At 48.8% G+C, this 16,626-nt stretch overlaps 1 pseudogene; it reads right to left on the reverse strand.

Annotated features, from left to right (window-relative positions):
• Positions 1-5,394: 5,394 nt before the first annotated feature.
• On the reverse strand, positions 5,395-9,001 carry LOC115866878 (solute carrier family 28 member 3-like; annotated as a pseudogene).
• Between the last annotated feature and the right edge of the window lie 7,625 nt (positions 9,002-16,626).

Raw genomic sequence — 16,626 nt, forward strand, 5'->3', positions numbered from 1 at the left:
TGCATGTTGAGTGTGAACCTGGCCTCTGGACCAACGAAGATAAACTGGGGCAAAGAAATTCATTTCTTGGGTTTGTGTTTCTATTCTACCTGTTGTTAGGTGGCCTCTTTTCCTCACTGTCTGAGCTCCCCTTTTGAGCAGGGTTCTGGGCTGGGAGCTGGGGCGTGGGTGTTGGGAAAGACACTGGGGGGAGGAATTCAGTCTGCTCTGGCTGGCAGTCTCATGGGGGGATATGGGGAGGTGGATGTGGGGGGAATCTTTCTTCAGGGGCCTCTCAGTCTGACGGGGCCTCTGCCCAAGAGCCCCATATGGGATTGTCCTTGTCCTAAGGCACCTTTGGGCCTGAAAGGGAGGGGCGTCAATTGTGAGGGACACATGTGCACCTCCGACACTCCTATATCACACTCATATACTCAACCTGCCCTGGAGCCACTACTTCCCTGAAGGGGAGTCTGATTGTGAAAGACTGAGTCAGGGTCCTTAGATGGTTCTGACACAGATGTAGTTATAGTACATGTACATGACTTCAGATATTTGTTGGCGCCAATCGAGATTAGATCTTCTATTTTACATTAGTTTGTATGATGATTCATAAATTAGTTTCTAAAAAATTCAATACTTTTATAAAGAAAGTATATCACAGTTGACCCTTGAACAACGCAGGATTTAGGGGCACCAACCCACCATGCAGTCGAAAATCTGTGTGTAATGTATAGTCAACCCTCCATATACGCAGTCCTTCCATATCCATGGTTCTACCTCCTTGGATTCAACCAACTGCGGTCGGTGTAGTACTGTAGTATTTACTATTGCATAACAAATTACCCTAAAACTTAGTGACTTAAAACAATCACAATTTCTGTAGGTCAGGACTCTCTCAGCGAGCTGCAATCAAGATGTCCGTCCAGGGGCTTCCCTGGTGGCACAGTGGTTAAGAATCTGCCTGCCAATGCAGGGGGCATGGGTTCGAGCCCTGGTCTGGGAGGATCCCACATGCCACGGAGCAACTAAGCCCATGTGCCACAACTACTGAGCCTGCGCACCTAGAGCCCATGCTCCACAACAAGAGAAGCCACTGCAATGAGAAGCTCCTGCACCGCAACAAAGAGTAGCCCCCGCTCCCTGCAACTAGAGAAAGCCTGCACACAGCAACGAAGACCCAACGCAGCCATAAATGAATGAATTAATTAATTAATTAAAATTTAAAAAAAAAACACCGCATACTGACCTTTAAAAAAAAAAAAAAAAGATGTCAGTCCAAGGTCCCTGGTCTCCTTTGTTGGGAGCATTCAGTTCCCGGAGGGCTGTAGGCTGGAGATCACTTTTAGTTCCTTCCATGTGGGCAGCTTGCTTCATCAAATCACGCAAGTCAAGAAAGTTATAGAGTATTAACAAGACAGAAGTCACAGTTTCCTGCCACCTAATCACAGAAGTGACATTCCTCAGTGTTGCCATATTTTATTGGTTAAAAATAAGTTGCGGGCTTCCCTGGTGGCGCAGTGCTTGAGGGTACGCCTGCCGATGCAGGGGACGCGGGTTCGTGCCCCGGTCCGGTCCAGGAAGATCCCACATGCCGCGGAGGGGCTGGGCCCGTGAGCCATGGCCGCTGAGCCCGTGCGTCCGGAGCCTGTGCTCCGCAATGGGAGAGGCCGCAGCGGTGAGAGGCCCTCTACCGCCAAAAAAAAAAAAAAGGTTGCTTAAAGGGAGAATATTACACAAGGCTCTGAGTACACGGGGGGGAGGGGTCATCAGGGGCCATCTTAGAGGCTTCGTGCTACAGGAGGCATATTTTGATTGATCAGATAAAGGCATATTTTATTGATTGTTTTAAATTATACAAATAAAAATTAATTCTACTTATAAAAATGGAAACATTCCAGAGAAATCTAATATTTCCTATTATCCCTCCCCAACAAGGTATATATATTTTAAACCTCACAAAGTATACTTCTTGCTGAAACAGTGACCCAGGACATTAATAATTCTTGTTATCTCGACATTTGACATTTAAACAGAAACGATACTGGACCAGTTTTTTTTTTTTTTAAAGTATGTCTCATTATTTCTTTTTCTTTTTTTAAAAAATAAATTTATTTATTTTATTTATTTATTTTTGGCTGCATTGGGTCTTCGTTGCTGCACGAGGACTTTTTCTAGTTGTGGACAGCGGGGGCTACTCTTCGTGGCAGTGTGCGGGCTTCTCATTGCGGTGGCTTCTCTTTGTTGCGGAGCACGGACTCTAGGTGTACAGGCTTCAGTAGTTGTGGTGCACGGGCTTAGCTGCTCCGCAGCATGCGGGATCCTCCCGGATCAGGGCTCAAACCCATGTCTCCTGCATTGGCGAGCGGACTCTTTTTTTAAAAAAAAAATTATTTATTTTATATTTATTTTTGGCTGCGTTGGGTCCTTGTTGCTGCGCACGGGCTTTCTCTAGTTGTGGCGAGAGGAGGCTACTCTTTGTTGCAGTGCGTGGACTTCTCATTGTGGTGGCTTCTCTTGTTGCGGAGCACTGGCTCTAGGTGCGCGGGCTTCAGTAGTTGCAGCACATGGGCTCAGTAGTTGTGGCTCGCGGACTCTAGAACGCAGGCTCAGTAGTTGTGGCGCACGGGCTTAGTTGCTCCACGGCATGTGGGATCTTCCCGGGCCAGGGCTCTAACTCGTGTCCCCTGCATTGGCAGGCGGATTCTTAACCACTGCACCACCAGGGAAGTCCTGATACTGGACCAGTTTTAATAAGTTCCATTTATTAAGAGACGTTGTTCTAGCAAAGGGCTGTAACTAGATTTGAATAACTTTAACTGTGAGGATTTCTAACAAGACAACATCAAGCCCTCAGAGCACAAGAGGGTGAATTTTCAGAAAAGGCCCCTTTCCTGAATGCATGAAGGCTTTTCTGAGTAAAACCGGTGGTTAAGAGCACAGACTCAGAAGCCAGACCCCTGGATTTGGATGTTGGCGCCATTTCTTTCTGTCTCTGTGACCTTGGGCAAATCAATTAACTTCTCTGTTCTCCAGTTTCCTCATTTTAAAATGAAGACAATAGTAGTAACTACCTCATAGGATTGTTGCAAGGGTTAAATGGATCTATACTATGCAAAATACTGTATGTACCTGGCACATAGTAAACTATGTTAATGAGAATTATTATAGATAGTGCTTTTGTGATGCACACTTAACTTTTTCACAGAAAAACAATCAAATTTTTCCTTAAGGAGTCTGAATCTAAAATTTAAAAGACATCATTTTAAAAAGGCTTTTAAAAAATAAAGCTGCCTAATATTCCTCTCCATAAGAGAGCTTTCTGAGCTGAGAAAAAGGCGAAAGCCAGGCCAAGGAACAAGTGTGGTGAATTGCACGTTGACAGGAGCCCTGCCAATCCTGGGTTTAGGGACAGACCCAGACCCTGGTGTGGTGGTGAGTTAGGGAAGGAGCTTGACAAGAGCAGGAAGTCAGGGCTGGAGCCAGGCCAGCAGAGTTTGGGGCCGGGATGTTGAGGCAGGACCCCAGTGGATGAGCTGACCCAGCCAAGAATTGCTGTTTCCAATCAGGCACGCTGGCCATCAGGCCTGATAGTGGGAAGCTCTGAGGCTACTGCTGTACCTGGGTGGAGAAGACCTGGTCCAGAGACTGTCTAGACTGCCCCTGTTTCTTTGCCTGTGACAACTGTACAGACTGAACGAGGAAATGGGTCTGAAGATGCTTTGTATGCATTAAAACAATCAAGGCCCCCCTGCACAAAGCCCTACAGTGCCAGCCCTGCCCTTGAGCAAGTCTTGCCTGCGCAGGTAGATCAGACTTGCATCCAAAAGACTAATGCATTAGCCGCTCAGTCAAGGAGAGGGGGAGCTGCAGCTGCCCTTTGTGAAGGTCTCTGCCGGAGACTTCTATACTTGGGAGGTTGTTTTAAAGTCACTGAGTGGGGATTTCTTAGTCCCTGGGCCAGTGAGAAGAGTGGGGAAGTTCCATACACTAGGGAGGGGTTTAGCCAGTGAGCCACCTTCCCCTTCCTGCCAGAGTGAAACCCCATGACCAGGAGCAGGGAAGTCTAACTCAGGTTTCTGGTCCTACCTGAGGAGACTTGCTTAATAGGAGGAATGAGGGATGAGGTTGGGGCTGAGACCCAGAGACCCACAGGTCAAGGCACACAGCAGAGGCCTGAGCAGGCCCGAGGGACAGGAGGAAGCATGGAAGGGGTTGGCAGGGAGGTAGTGCAGGGCTGGGTCCTCTGGGGAGAAGAAAGGTCTGGGTCCATGGAAACCTTCTCTCCAGGGACCCCAAATAGGTCTGCACCATCAAGTGTTGTCAGGGGATGGGATTAAAACCTGGGGTGCAGGGAGGCAGGGAGTGAAGTGGGAATGAGGAGTGTAGGAGTTACGAGGATAAGGAGACTGCGGAAGGTAGGTGGGCTCCCAAGCCCTAGTAGGTGTGGCATATCATATCGGAGCTCTGTGTACAGATGGTGCCCGACTTACGATGATTCGATTTATGATTTTTTTTAAGATTTATTTATTATTTATTTATTTTATTTTATCATTTTTGCCTGCGTGGGATCTTCATTGAGGCATATGCGGGATCTTTCCTTGTGGCACGCCGGGCTCTTCCTTGTGGCGCGCAGGCTTCTCTCTAGTTGTGGTGTGCAGGCTCCAGAGCGGGTGGGCTCTGTAGTTTGCAGCACGCGGGCTCTCTAGTTGAGGCGCGCAAGCTCAGTAGTTGTGGAGCACGGGCTTAGTTGCCCCGTGGCACGTGGGATCTTAGTTCCCTGACCAGGAATTGAACCCGCGTCCCCTGCATTGTAAGGTGGATTCTTTACCACTGGACCACCAGGGAAGTCCCCGATTTATGATTTTTTAAAAAAGTAACTAGAAATATCCTAGTATATTGTACTTCGGAGATAAAGAGTCCTTTGGGCATTTAGATCCCTACTTCATCATCAACACCATCACCACACACACACACACACACACACACACACACACAAATCAACTATTTACACATGGATTAAAAAAAATTACTCTTGTGCATGAACAAAAATGAAAACACAAATAAATTAAGGTATTCCAAAACCTTTTTCACATTCTTTCTTTTGTATGAATCCCCCTTTATTCCAGTCATTAGTGTTTGTGTTTTCTCATAAAACCTAGTCTTTATGCTATTAAGAGCATTGGTGATGAGCACTTCATTAAGAAGCACCTCAGCATTGTCTCTAGAATTTCCTTCTGAGACAGAAAACATTTCTGGGACTGGAGACTGAAGTGTTCATCCTGTTTTCCTTCTTTCCAATTAAAGCTGATTCCATGACAGAAGTATCAATCTGTGGAAATAGCATTTTTTTTCCTCCCCAAAGCAGAAAATTCAGCACCTGTACTTAGAGTTCTGTTGGAGAAGTGGCTGAACTCAAAATTTATTAGGAACCCAACTGCAGTTTAGTGTTGGTGGATTCAACAAATTGCAGCAGTCCTTCAAATACAGGCTATGGTTTCCTTCTGGGATGACCTCACCAGGACCCTTGGCAACAGTACTGCTCAGTAGACTCTGGCAGCAAGATACTACATTGGTTGTGTTTCTAACTGAGCTGGAGTTGAAGGCATTCTCCAAAACATGATGGTGGTTGATGTCTACAGAAGTGCTGGTAAGCGCTATGGATGTGAGTCCGCCCGCCTATCACTATGCCTAGGGAACCGAAATTGGCAAAGCCACAGAGAGCATCAGTGGCAATTGTCTCAGCACTAATCGACATATATTGCTGCACACCATCCACAAATTGGGTCCACCCTCTTGCCTTAAATGGATCAATTTTGAGAGTTTCTGATAAGCCACAAATTTATTGAAGAATGTCTTATATAACCTATGAGTTTGGCAACCATAAAGCTGTCTTGCCAGTCCACTCCCATCATGAAGGAAAAGGGCATGAAGATGTAGGAGCATATTACTTCAAAACTCAGTTGTGGGTAGTCAAACATGTTTCCAAACCAGGAAGGGGCTGAATTCACAAAAGACAACAGGGCTAGAAAGGCAATCAAATTCACAGCGATGTTCGCCACCAGGGAAATCGATGAGGATGCTCCCTGAGGGTTATTTTAGGTGTTTCTTTCTCAGGTCAAGAAAGTTTGGAAATAGCCAATGCTGCAGGTGTGGACATAACTGAAGCAGTTAACAGGTGAGAGGATGAAACCCCAAAAGAAATAAATGCACCTAAGACACTTCCAGCAATGGTAGAGAACCCAGTGGTCATGATTGTGTGGAGTTCGGACTTGGTGACGTATGGTAAATGTGGTTGGACCAGCAGTGGAGACTCTCTGTCCAACAAATCTATTGCCAGAAGGAACTACAGATTCAACGGGAGATGTTCCCATAGTCACTAGCATTACCCATCCATCCTCTCAAACAAACATGGTTGATGGTCCCAATTTGTAGTGGTCCTTCCCACCAGAGACTGTGGTGCCCTCCTCAGAATGGGGACTTCCTGTTGCATCCTCTCTCCTTCCTTCCTGCTTCGATGTGGACACGGGAATGCTTTTTAATGATCCACTGCATCAGTCTGAGGTAGTGCAACATTCACAGTGCTGAAGAAACCCACAATGGGCGGGACCTTAAATGCAAAAAAGTGGTCTTTATAATTCTCACCAAAGACAAATGTGGAGCCAGCATCAGTGTACTCCAGGAACGTCAGAACTTGTCTCCGTAACCAGTCAAAAGCCATAAATCCAGTTTCCGTCCTTAGTATCAAAAGCCCAAAAAGAAACTGTAACCCAATACCCCAGAAGACAGGCCTCCAGTAAACTTTGGTTGGGTGCTTGGAAAATAGAAATGTCAGGATAAGGTACATTAGGAGTCCACCGAAGGACAACAGCTGCTGTTGGCCCAAGCTGGTGGTGTCAAAGACCAGCCAGAAAAGAACTCCCAGGATCAGGCAGGCCCAAATCACCCACTTCAGCCAGAACCAATGGCTGTCCAGAAGCCTTTAGCCAGGAGACGGGAACTGAACGATTTGAGACTCATATCTGGCCATGAAGTGATCCCAGATCACACAGAAGATGGCAACCACCGTGATCACGAAAAGAGGAAGGGCTCTGCGAAAGTTCAGCACACAGGCCGCAATCACCAGAGCCAGGTAACTTGCTATTAAAATGCCCCAGATGATATACTTAAGGGTTGTTTTGTGTCCCCTACAAAACTCATAAACTGTACCATACTTCCTTTCCAGGCACCTTTTGACGTGTCTCTCGATCGTCCTCCTCATCTTCAGCCTTTCTTGGAGAATCCTGCTCAGTGGTGACTCGCTCTTCCCCCTGTTTGCCCTTTTCTTGTTCTCTTTTGCACAACTCTACTCCTTAGTGAGTTGTCATTTCCTGATGTGTTCTGGTTTTCAAAGCAGTCTTCACCACTCTGAAAGCCGGTGTCGCTGCAGCCCTCGGCTGTGAGGGCTACCATCCTCTGCAACTCCACAGAATTTTTGCTGCTCGCTGAATTCTCTTCAAATGTCTGGGCTGGAGAGCCCCTGTACCTCACTAACCCTTCTCATTATCCTCATTCCTTCTGGCCCATTTTTACTCTGGGAGGAAGACTCCTGTGCATGGGAACCGCAGATGGTCTCTGGTGCCTCTTCCCTGGCGTGTCGGATGGAGGGCCAGACGCCAGGTTCACTCCCCAGCTCACCTAGGAGAATCTGATTTATGACTTTTTGACTTTTTTTATTTTTTTCTGGTACGCGGGCCTCTCAGTGCTGCGGCCTCTCCCGCTGTGGAGCACAGGCTCCGGACACGCAGGCTCAGCAGCCATGGCTCACGGGCCCAGCCGCTCCGTGGCATGTGGGATCTTCCCGGACCGGGGCACGAACCCGTGTCCCCTGCATCGGCAGGCGGACTCTCAACCACTGCGCCACCAGGGAAGCCCTGACTTTACTTTTTGATGGTGCAAAACTGATAAGCATTCAGTAGAAACCTACTTTGAATTCTGAATTTTAATCTTTCCCCAGGCTGGTGATATGCAGTATGATAGTCAGTCTCTCAATACCCTCGGGATGCTGGGCAGAGGCAACTCCCAGTCGGCTATACAATCATCAGGGTAAACAACTGATACACTTACAACCATTCTGTACCCACACAACCATTCTGTTTTTCACTTTCAGTACAGTATTCAATAAATCACATGAGATATTCAACACTTTACTATGAAACAGGCTTTATGTTAGATGGTTTTGCCCAACTGTAGGCTAATGTGAGTGTTTTGAGCATGTTTAATGTAGGTTAGGCTAAGCTATGATGTTCAGTAGGTCAGGTGTATTAAATGCATTTTTTACTCACAATGCTGTCAATTTACAATGGGTTTATTGGGATGGAACCCCATTATAAGTGGAGAAAGGTCTGTAGTGGCTGTCTCTAAGGAGATTGAATGGCCCCTGATGGCAGCCTGTGACATGTCTGCCAGCCTCTGTTTCCTACAGGTCACACCCCAAACCCAGTGTTAGTGTTTCCTCCTAATCACAGCATGAAAAGGTAACAAGAACAGGTAACAAGAACAGGAAAGCAATGAGAGCTCTGAACACCTGATCAAGGAAAACTTCCTGGAGGAAGAAGAGCCTAGAGAATGAGTAGAAGTTGAGGCAACAAGGGATAGTGATTCCTAGTGCAGACTGGACCCAGGTGTCTCGGATCTTCCACTTACTAGCTGTGCCTCACTTTTTTCAACTGTGAAATGGGGCAGTTAGTGTTTCTCTCATAGCATTTTGTGAGAGCTCAATAAGTTTACACATGTAAAGGGCTTAGAGCTGAGCCTGGCACATAGGAAGGAGTCCATAAATGTCAGCTGTTACTATCTGACTAGGAGAGGATGGGGAGGTCATCAGAGCTAGGAGATGCAGCTGGGCAGTTGTGCTGTATATTAAAAATAATTGCTAAAGGGTCTTGACTCCCAGACCTATGAGTTTAATGGGGATGCTGGTGGTGAGGAGCATGAGATGGGGGTCTTCCAAATCAGACCTCAAATCCACGCTCATATACATGCCCACACCCACCAGGCACCCACAGACACAGGGGCACTAGACCCCATGCCTACGCACTGCACCCGTGCACAGACACACACACACACACACCCACACACACTCCTGGACACAGACCCACAGGCGTGCTTCCTCCTCCTTCCCCAACCCCTCTCAGAAATAAAAGTGCTCCCAGCCTGGGGTGGGGGGTGGTTTGTACACCGCCGCAGACCCCCGAGCCTCTCCCAGCCCCAGCGCCGGACAGCTAGAAATGTGTCTGCTCTGCCGTCTCCAGGCCTGAAGGCTTCTAGCCACACCTTAACCTTCCCAGCTCCTCTTCCCAAACCCCTAGGCTCAGGGGCGGTCGATCTTCTACTTGCTCCATTTTTTTTTTATCTCCAGTAGATTTGAGAAGAGATTCGGCTGGTTGTGGGACTGGCCGGCGGGAGGAGGGAGGTGGCTCAGGGAAAAGGGGAATCATCATACTGAGGTCAGGGCCGGGGGAGGGGCCAGGTCCCCCAAGGACCTGTATGTACAACCTCCCACCCCCCCACCCCCCACCGGAGATGAAAGAGGGCTCGGGCCGTGGGATGGGAGCAGTCCGAGGGGCTCGGTGCTTGGGGGGCCGTGAGCTTGCCCCATAATGGGGCGCAAGGTGGAGCCCTAGTGCTCCGTGCTGGGGAGGAAGGAGAGGGCAGGAGGCCGGCGTTCAGCTGGTGTCCAGCGGTCCCCGGGCGGGGCTCGTCCCCCGAAAGGCACGGACAAAGGGGCGGCCTCCCCGGACCCCTGCGCCGCCTGGAGCCGAGGGCTCAGCACAAAGCTGGGGGCGGGTGGAGCCGAGCCCGCCCCACGCGCCGGCGCTCACGGGACTGTTGATCCGCACGATTGCGAGCGACGTTTCCTGCGCCTAATCCCAACAAGCATGAAAACGGCTCCAGCGGGCCCGCCAGCAGGCCCTTTGTCCCGGCCCCTCGCGGGACAGCTGCAGCCGGGATCCCGCCCCCCTTTTGTGTCTCCACCCCCGCGCCCCTCTCCGCCCTCCCCAACTCAGCTGCCCGGCTGGCCGCAAGCCTCCCAGGTCTCTCGCCTCGGGCACTTGGGCCGCACAAAGAGGGGCAGTACCCCTAATCTGGGGGCGGGGGAAGATTAACCCCAGGGTCTGCAGGGAGAGGTGGGACTGTGGAGGGAAGAGAGAGAGAGAGAGGGCTGAGGGGTGCGCCTTCTGCGAATGTAGGGCTGTGCGAGTGATGTGGGCCTGCAAGTGAGAGCATAGATGTGGGACTGGAACCGTAGGTCGACACGTGTGAGCGGGTGCAAGTTAGCGGACTGGAGGGGACCCGGGTTGATTACTCACGCTTCTTGGACTCCTCTGGCCAGCCCCCAACATTCAGTGTTCAGACAGCTCTCAGGGCAAGAAACTCCCTAGACCTTGATGCTCCCTGGGCTCCCTGGGACCTCCTGTCTCTACTCCTCCTGGGATCTCCTCCACCCGTCCTCTGGACTCCAGCAGGGTCTCTGCCTCCAACTGCCCAATGGACAGCTCCCCTCGGATGACCCACAGCACCTCAAACCTCCCATGTCCCAAACTGAGCTCATCTCGTCACCCACAAATCTGCTCACCCCACTCAGTCACCTGGGGTGTAAGCCTTGGTCCTCCTAGTCACTCCTCACACCCGTCACCAGGTCCTATCCCTTCCGCCTCCGAACGCTTCTCTAGCCCATGCCTTCCTGTCCACTCCAGCTTCCCCATCTTGGTTCAGGCCACTGTCATCTCTCACCCAGAAAACTGGAAGGGCTCTTAGCCTGGCTCCCTCCCTTCCATTCACCACACTGCTCTGGAGTGGGCTTCCATAAGACTCCTCCAACTTAAGACCTTTCCAAGGCTCTCCAATTGCTTCGCTTGTTTCGCAAGGCCTTCTCTGACTGCTTCCTACATCCTCACTGGCCTGATCTTTCCCCGGGGTCTGTTGTTCTCAAGTTACTGTCTAGTCCACAAAGACCTTTCTCAAGAGCCTTCATGGAGATTTTTTCTCATGAAATCTCTGAGTAGCCTTGTTCCTCACAGAACCATCCTTCAGAACCCCAAGGTCCAGGGAACTACAGGGCAGTGGGAAGCCAGATCCTCCAGAGACAGTGCATGCTGGCTCAGCCTTGCCCACACTATGCCTGCCACACGCAGGACAGCAGGGCTCCTCCCCAGCTGATGTTGTCCTGCCCTTCCTTGGGCTTCCTCAGGCCACCGTGGCTACAGAGGCCACTCCAGGTGCGTGAATCCTCAGGGCTGCTGGACACGCTTGTCTCTGTCCCAGATCTCTCGCGATGAACCACATCCCCAGGGGGCTCAGAACCCCACAGTCTGCAAACATGTCTGTGTCACACTGTTCCTGTCACCATTGTCACCAGACACCTCCTCCCAGGAACCTGCTTCCAAGATGCTCTCAAGCCCCCATCTTAGTCAGAGAGGAAATTCCTATATTCAACAAATATTTATTACTGTCTACCATGTTCCAGCCCCTCTGGTAGGCAGTGGTGATTCAGATGAATCAGACACGGTCCCAGCCCACTGGAACTTCACAGTCAATTCCTGGAGACCCAGACACGGGTAATAAGAGTACAGTGTGATAAGTGCTAATACAAATCTGTCCATGGTGCTGTGGAAGCACTTTCTAAAACATGTTCTAATAGGTGGGAAGTAAAAGATTTCCAAGTTCAAAGGGAATGATCAGGAAAGCGGTCACAGGGAATTCCCTGGCAGTCCAGTGGTTAGGTCTCTGCGCTTTCACTGTTGAAGGCACAGGTTCAATCCCTGTTCGGGGAACTAAGATACTAAGATCTGCCAAGCCACTCGGGGGAGGCCAAAAGAAAATAAAGGAAAAGAAAAAAGAAAGGAAAGCGTTCACAGAGGAGCTGATGTGGAGGATGTGACCTGGAGGATGAGTAAAAGTAGGTAACCAACCTCCTAGGAAAAGTGAAGAGGACTTACCCTGGGGACTCAGGAACCAGGAGCCTCCAAGAGTTCAGAAGCAGGGCACTGTCCAAGAGACAGAGGAGTCTCTAAGCCGGCAACTGCAATGAGGAGCGAGGCTTTACCTGTACAACTGTTATGAATGCTTGCTCTCGTGAGGTTGGCCTGAGACATCACATCACTTCCTGGGATGCTGGGCAGTATAATAAACTCAGTAAAGTATCCCACTTGTTTGTGAGCCACACAAACCTCTGTCTTCAGGTACATTCAGAACCTTCAGAGCTTGGGAGTGTATGGGGTAGTAATGGATACAGACTGGGAACCCCAGAAGCCAGTCCTCTGAAGAAAGGGCTTCTGCACCAGGCCACTGGGCTTCATTATGGGAACCAACAATACTCCCGCAAAAGACCGTCCCTGCTTAATATCAACTAAACTTGGTTCTGCAGGACCCCAACAACATAGGCTCAGTCCAGAACACGCAGGTGTACACAGATGTATATGTCTGTGTCCAAACCCCTGTGAAGAAGTTCAAAGCTTCTTTTATCTGGTGGGTCTGGTGGGTTTCAATGCCATACTCCCCCTCCCCCTCCCCCAATTTTATTCCTACTTGCATCCGTGTATTATTCCTATCCCTGTGACCAGCTCATCCTCTCCCCATTCTCAATACCATCTTTCCCAACTCACTTCTCTGTTTCAGCCCAAACCATCGTCCTAACAACAACAGCAATAAGAGAAAGAAGAAGGAGGAGGAGAAGGCAGAGGGGAGTAGGAGAAGAGTATTTTCTTAGAGTGCTAACTCTGTGTCAGGACAGGCACTGTTCTTGGTGCTTTACCTGTGTTAACTCATCTAATCCCTAGGAGAAAGATACTATTATCATCTGCATTTTGCAGATGAAGAAATTGAGGGCCAGGGGTGTTGAGCAACTTGCTTAAATTCACATAGCTGGTAGGAGGCAGAGCCAGGATTCAAACCCAGGCAATCTGGCTGCAGAATCAGTGTTCTCACCACCTCAACTCCACGTTGCCCCACAACCACTCCCTACTTGCCTTTATAACCATCTTCATATTCTCCTACCCTATCGCCATCCCAATCTCATTCCCTTTAGCATCCTGTCCTACACATATTATCCCATCCCACTTAATCCATGCCCAGTTTCATACCCATTCCTCACCCCCCCCACCCAACCTTCGACTCTTCCCCATTCCTATTCCCTTCCTCTTCCTTGTACCCCTTTAGAAAACTGGCTTTGGAGTCTGTTTTCAAGTTCACTAGGCTTTGAACAAGAGATACATTCACTTAAATTTTCGGAGCCTTAGTTTTTTCACCTGTTTGAAAGGGGTAAGAAAGCAAGTACCATCTACTTCACAGGATTGCTGTGAGTATTAAATAATGCTTTGTAAATTGCAAAATATTTTACAGCCCAATGTGTTGTTGTTGTTTTGTTAATTTGCCTTGATATTATTTTTTACCCCGTCTAGAAGCAAGTGTTTTAATTTCAGTAATTGACCATTTGTTTTCTAAACAGTGAAATTGTTATGCTGTTTTGAAACTAATTTTAATGGAGGCTACTGAAATGGTAATCTTTATTGTTTGTGATTATTAATAATTTAAGAAAAAGAAAAGTAAATGTTGCTTGTATTAACAAGGTTGGGATTACTTTCCACGGGAGGTCCTAAAAATGGAACGGTTGTGAATGAGGGTGCTCTAGGACAGAATGGGAAAGAGCTGAGATGGGAATGGGGAATGGAAAAGAGGATGGAGAATTGGAAGGGAACAAGGTAGAGATAAAGAGCAGTGAAGGGATACAGGTGAGAAAAGGATGACCAAGCTGTATCAAGCCTTCCTATGTGCCATGTCACCCTATTTTATTATCCTATTTTATAGGTGAGTAAACCAAAGTTTCTTTAGGTAGGTTCCATTTCTGGCAGGACAGACACAGTACTCTCTCTTCTCACATTTCCCCTCAAATGCCTACTAGAAAGAAACAAGGTTTCAGACTCCTTGCCTGAGAAACAGGCTCATCTGTACCCAGAAAGGGTTCTCTTTCTGGGTAACCCACCAGGGAGCGGGAGCGTCCCCATGACCCACCTGGGACTAAGTTCAATGGAACTGAGCAAGAGATGGGAAGTTGCCATTGGGATGGAAAGGGGAGGGAGACATGGTAGCAGGCGTCTGCTTCATGCTGCAGCTTTACAGTTAATGCTCCAGATGCCTGTTTCCTCCTTCTTTGGGAAAATGGAGGGAAGGGAAGGTGCTATCTCTTCCGCTTCCTGTGCCTAGAGTACCTGAAATCCTCATACGGCTTCCCCGGACTTACAAAACGCCTCACCCCTGAATTCCTTCCTACCCCCAAAACTCACCCAGATAGGAGCAGAATCTTCTAGGTTGATTTCCTGACCTCTCTTCCCCTAACTTGTCTCAGGTGCAATCACCACCTTGATCTCCATAATGAAACTCCTTTTATATGAGACACTCAGATACTCCCCTAATTATTACTGAGATCTTCTAGTTTGTGTGTGTGCATTTGTGCATGCCCGTGTGCATTTTGGGAATGGGGAGTCTGAATGGCTACATCACGCCTAATGAACTTCACCCAGAGAAGGTTAATTACCCTCAGAAGTCCGTTACTAAATTAGCAGCCTATGGCTCTGCTCCGCATTGTGATAATATCCCATTATATGTGATCAGAGTTTTATAGTTGATAGAACCTTTCCCTCTATTTCCCCATTGCTTTCTCAAGACTACATTGGGAGGTAAGCAATGGTGTGCCTTTTTAGAAGAGGAAACAGGCAGTCACAGATGCTAAGTGTCTTGCACAAAGTTGAACAGCTTGCAATGGAGCAAGGACCCTACTCCTTCAACTAAACACTCAACTGCCCAGGTCTCACCCAGGTCTGCCTTGAATCCCACGGCAACAATGTGGCAGGACTTAAAGGAAAGGGTTGCTCAGGTGTGCAGGGAGAGTTACTGGCTCAGTGGGAGTGCCTTGGCATTTGGATAATTCTTTGAGTGGGACTGTCCTAGGCAGGGTCCCAGTTTAGCACCCCTGTCCCCTAGACATGAGATACCAATAGGACTGCCTACACACTTGAGACGAACAAAACACCTCCCTCATATTTTTAAAGCCCCCTATAGGGGTGGTATCCCTCCCACTTCTCTCTCCTAACCACTTAGAACCACAGGGCTATGGTCTCAGCTTTGGACACTGGCCCCCTTTCTATTGTCCACCCCCTACCATCCTTCTTTTCTCCCAGGGCAGTTCACCTCCCTCTTGAACTCTATCAGCTAGAAAACGTCAAGAGTTATTGAGGCTTGAGCCCCATGGCTCTGAGGCTTAAGGAGGCTGTTCCTTTAAGGAGGCTGGTTCCCAGGACTAACGGAGGTAAGGGGGTGGGGGTGGGAGGGACAGTGACGGGCGGGGCGGGGCGGTTGATAGAGAGAGAAGGGAAAGGACCCCACCCCCGCCCCCTGCAGGCCTCACCTAATCGCCACACTCTGCTTTATTGCCCGCCTATCGCTGCGTACTTTTAAATAAAATATGCAAAGATTTCCCTCTCAAATTATCTCCCCAGGCAAACTAGCTCAACTCCAGCTTGTTAATGGAAAAAATGCAAATAAGGCTTCCCACATCTCTCCCTCAGCCCCAAGGCCCTGGACAGCTAATGCGATTCCTTCTTTTTGGGAATTTCTGTTTCCATTGAAACCAATTTTTAGGGGGATGGGGGACTTTTCCCAGGTGCCATCCAAAGGGAGAGCCTTAAAAGGGAGGGAACAGGGGCTTCCCTGGCGGCGCAGTGGTTGAGAGGCCGCCTGCCGATGCAGGGGACACGGGTTCGTGCCCGGTCCGGGAAGATCCCACATGCCGCAGAACGGCTAGGCCCATGAGCCATGGCCGCTGAGCCTGCGCGTCCCGAGCCCGTGCTCCGCAATGGGAAAGGCCACAACAGTGAGAGGCTCGCGTACCGCAAAAAAAAAAAAAAAAAAAAAAAGGGAGGGAACAGCTCAGGTAGAAGTTTGAGGGAATCACTGTGTTAGGGGTTTGCGTCCTTCTGAGCCTCATTTTCCTCATCTGAGATCTCAATTAGTCCTTCCCTAAGCGGCAGTGAGGCTGAACCGAGGGAAAGGCACGGGGCTGGCGCAGAGTAGGTGCACCTTTCCAGTCTAAACCTGCTGTGGTAGGAGGATACAGAGATGGAGAAAACAGACATGGCTTCTGCCCTCATGAAGCTCACAGCCTAGCAGGAAAAAGCCCCCAGACCGTTTAAAAGTTGAAAAGCAATTAGAAGACACCTAAACCAAGCAATCAAAATCAATGTCATCATAGTGAAATAAAATGGACATCCACCCCCTAACATGGACACAATCTCCTAGGCAGCACAACTGCCAAAGATGCAGAATCTGAGGAATGCAGAACCAGAAGGGAAACCACAGGACAGACCTAAATTCAAGGTCAGGCTCAGCTGGCAGGGGCTCTTCAGAATATCAATGTCATGAAAGAAGAATGATCTGTTCCAGATTAAATGGGCTAAAGAGACAAGACAACTAAACCTGCAATGCATGATTCTGGATCAGATTGAAAAAAGGACAATGTCTGTGAAGCACAGCATTGGGACGATTTGGCAAAATGTGAATATGGATTGCATTATACATATTTTTTTTTAACATGAATTAACCATTTATTTA

This window comes from Globicephala melas, chromosome 1, assembly GCF_963455315.2.
Source record: "Globicephala melas chromosome 1, mGloMel1.2, whole genome shotgun sequence".
NCBI classification, from domain to species: Eukaryota; Metazoa; Chordata; class Mammalia; order Artiodactyla; family Delphinidae; genus Globicephala; species Globicephala melas.